The 3,837-nt window shown below is 36.3% G+C and overlaps 1 pseudogene; it reads left to right on the forward strand.

The window, feature by feature from the left end:
• Positions 1–8: 8 nt before the first annotated feature.
• On the forward strand, positions 9–2,094 carry LOC113507397 (annotated as a pseudogene).
• The last annotated feature ends 1,743 nt before the right edge of the window (positions 2,095–3,837 follow it).

Below are 3,837 nucleotides of genomic sequence, written 5' to 3' on the forward strand. Positions count from 1 at the left end.
GTGCATTCCTGTATTAGTCGGCTGGTTCATTGAATACTTGTTCGGACTTGTTGAGTACCATTGAGCGTCGAATGAGATAAACGAGTTTATGCATGTTTGTTTTATTCCTGTCGGTGCGTGCTGCTTAAGCATTCCTATATAAACAATGTAATATTTATTTTATTTTCATTTGTGGTTTCGCGTGCAATAGATGAGTAGTACTTACGCCTCCTCTACACTACTTGCGAAGTTGAACGTATTTCTCAAAGCAAAACAATGTCGGAAGTAAAAAAGAAGAGACGGCAATACAGTGCGGAATATATCAAATTCGGATTTATTGAAAATCCCACAAACCCGTCGTCGCCTTTGTGTCTTCTATGTCTAAAACATTTTCGAATGAAGCAATGAAGCCTTCAAGGCTGCAAGATCATTTGAATAAAATGCATCCAGATAAGAAAGACAAGAATGTAGCATATTTTCAAGACCTAGAGAAGAAGCATAATACTCAGCCAAGTGTAGCAAAACTATTTTCGACGGCTGCTAAGCAAGATGACAACGGACTTCGAGCTTCGTACAATATCTCTTTGTTAATTGCTCAAAAAGGCAAACCACATAACATCGGAGAAGAGTTAATATTGCCAGCAATAAATGAAGTAATAACTACTGTGCTTCATAAACCGGCCGCAGATATTATCCGAAAATTCCTTTGAGTAATAATTCTGTGCAAAGACGAATTGATGAAATGGCTGAAAACATTGAAGAATCTTTGTGCGATCACCTGAGGACAAGTCAATTCTCAATTCAGCTCGATGAGTCCACTTTACCAACTAATGAAGCATTGTTGTTGTCTTACGTGAGGTTTATTAAAGATGAGAAAATATGTGAAGAACTATTATTTGCTAGAAATTTAGAGACCGATACAAAAGGTGAAACCATATTCAATACATTGGAAAAGTTTTGCGATGAGAAAGGGATTCCTTTGAAAAATATTATTTCAGTTGCTACGGATGGCGCTCCGGCTATGACAGGGTGCCATAAAGGCTTCATAGCGTACTTAAAAAATAAAATTTCAGATGTCCTTGCTGTACATTGCGTTATTCATAGACAACATTTAGTAGCTAGAAACTTAAGTGAAAAACTATTTCAATCACTGCAATATGTCATCAAAGCAGTCAATAAAATTCGCAACAGCTCTTTGAATGATAGATTATTTCATCAGCTTTGTGTTACTAATGACGAGGATTTCAACCGTTTGTTGTTTCATACTGAAGTTCGTTGGCTATCAAGAGGCAATTGTCTGACTCGATTTTACAACCTGTTTGACTCTGTTATAGAGTTCTTGGAAACTAAAGATACAGAATTGAAAGACAAGCTCATAACATCAAAGAATGATATAGCTTACATGACAGACCTGTATAAATTATTCAACGACATGAATCTCCAACTGCAAGGCGATAAACTAAATTTAATTAAAACAAAAAACGTCGTTGCTGCTTTCGCAGCCAAACTGCTTCTACACAAAAAGAATCTGGGCAGACGTGAGTTTCACAATTTCCCAAATTTATCAGTATCATGCAGTAACGACGAATTGTTTGCCTACTGCCAACATTTGGAAAACCTCCACATTGATTTCACCGAACGGTACCAGGACATTTTGAACTTGGAAATACCAGAAATACCAGTAAGATCCGTTTTCAAATGTCAACACAGCAATGTCACCTCAGCTGGAAGAAGAGCTTATAGAATTGACAACAAACGAGGAAATAAAAATCAAGTTCAAAAATGGTTACCAAGAATTTTGGCTACAAAAACCGATCCCGCAATTGTACCCTGGATTGTGGTCAATCGTTCAACGATTCTTGATAGCATTCCCATCGTCATATTTGTGTGAACGTGGATTTAGTGCTGTGACAACACTGCTTACTAAAAAGAGAAATCGTTTGCTTGTTACCGAACGTGGCGACTTGCGACTGTTCTTGAGTAAATTGGAACCTGATATTAACAAACTTATTAAACAGCATCAGATTCATCCATCACATTAGTTTTTATATAAGGATTGATTATTTTAGTTATATTTTTAATAAAAAGATACTCTATATTTCAATACCATAAAATTGCGCTTCAATAACCATTCTTACTGGCAGGTGGAGCCCGTGAGAGTTAACTTGAGACCTAAGCACCGTTGTATGTTACCTACTGCGTTCAGGTTTTAAGTTGCGGGTTATAGTAAAAGTTTCCTTAAGAATTCTCCGTTACTAAGTATACATTTTATACATATATGGGTCACAATAATTAATTAAACTAATTTGAAGTTATAGTGGTTTTTAAATAGGTGAAAAAATGGGGGCGCTAAAAAAATATTTATTCTCAAAGTGGGCAGTAGACAAAATAAGTTTGGGAACCACTGGACTAGACTAAAACTTTTAGCCCATTGATTCATGGTGTCAATGTTAATGGCATCAGTTGCACTGCGAATATCTTCAGTCTTAAAGTGTTTGTAATATGCAAGTCATCTGCATAAAGATGGTAGTGTGAAGTAAGAGATTTAGTGATAGTGTTAATAAAAACGGAGAAGAGTAAAGGAGAGAGAACGCCACCCTGAGGAACACCCGCAGCAAGGTCACACCAATCAGAGGAGCTTTCATTACAGTGGACCGACTGTGAGCGACCTCGAAGATAAGAATTAAACCATGCAGTTACAGAAAGAGCCATATTAAGTGAGGATAGAATACCTAAGAGGATGTCAAAATCAACCGAGTTAAAAGCACTGCTAAAGTCCAGCAATACTAATATTGTTAAATGCCATAGCAACAAGCTTCCCCTTAAAAAAATTAAAACTTTTATTAAATCCAAGCTATCCAGAAAAAGATATAAAAAAATATCTGATTATTTAAATGATAAAAATGCTTGGGATTGAACTGCTCGCTTATACAGATATCATTATTTGTGTACATAACTATTGATATGTTTTGTGCTTTTGCATATAATCTTATACAGTTGTGACATTTTTTGTGCTTTTGCATGAATTTATTTTGCCAACATTAATTATTAGTTAATTTAATGATAATATGAAACTCATTTGCGTTATTTTTTTTTAATCTTTTTCAATACATTTCTTTTTTTGTAAGTATAAACTTTATGCAGGTATATTATCCATTGATTGAAATACTCTGCATTAGTTTATGCACTTTACTTGAATTTTGAAATTCTCTGGACTTTAAAAGAGACTGCGCCCCCTGAGTTTGTTTCGACATTTCTTCTTAGGGTAGTCAGCTAGGAAATGTCGGCTCCATCGTTCATTTCATTTCATAGCCAGTCTTACCTCTTTGGTTATTTTAACCAGCGCCGAAACTATGCTATGTCCAGGACGGAATACCGACTGGTACGGACGCAGCAGGCCATTAGAGGAGAGATAATATAATAGTTGATTGTTGACAACACTCTCAAGAAATTTAGATAATATTGGAAGGATGGATATTGGACGGAACTGGGTGACTAAAGATGGATTAGATACTTTAGGTAGAGGCAACACATAAGCTCTCTTCCAAGTTGAGGGAAAGGAGCTAGTAAAAAGGGAATAGTTGATTAGGTGTAAAATTACAGGAGTGAACACATCAAGGATGGGAAGGAGCATGTCGATGGAGATGAAGTCCGTCATCACCCACAGCCTTTGAAGAAATGCCCAATATGGCCCACGTTTGATATCTCCTTCTGTAGCCGGGTGGAAAGAGAAGGTAGTGCAGTTTGGTAAAGAAAGATTAGAGAAATAATTGAAAGTAGAAGATTTAACTTCATCATCCAGCGTCAGTGGTGACTTGGAAAAGTGAACATTAATTGTGTTAAGGTCTAACTCGACAG

Source organism: Trichoplusia ni, unplaced genomic scaffold (assembly GCF_003590095.1).
Source record: "Trichoplusia ni isolate ovarian cell line Hi5 unplaced genomic scaffold, tn1 tig00001929, whole genome shotgun sequence".
Classification (NCBI taxonomy): Eukaryota; Metazoa; Arthropoda; class Insecta; order Lepidoptera; family Noctuidae; genus Trichoplusia; species Trichoplusia ni.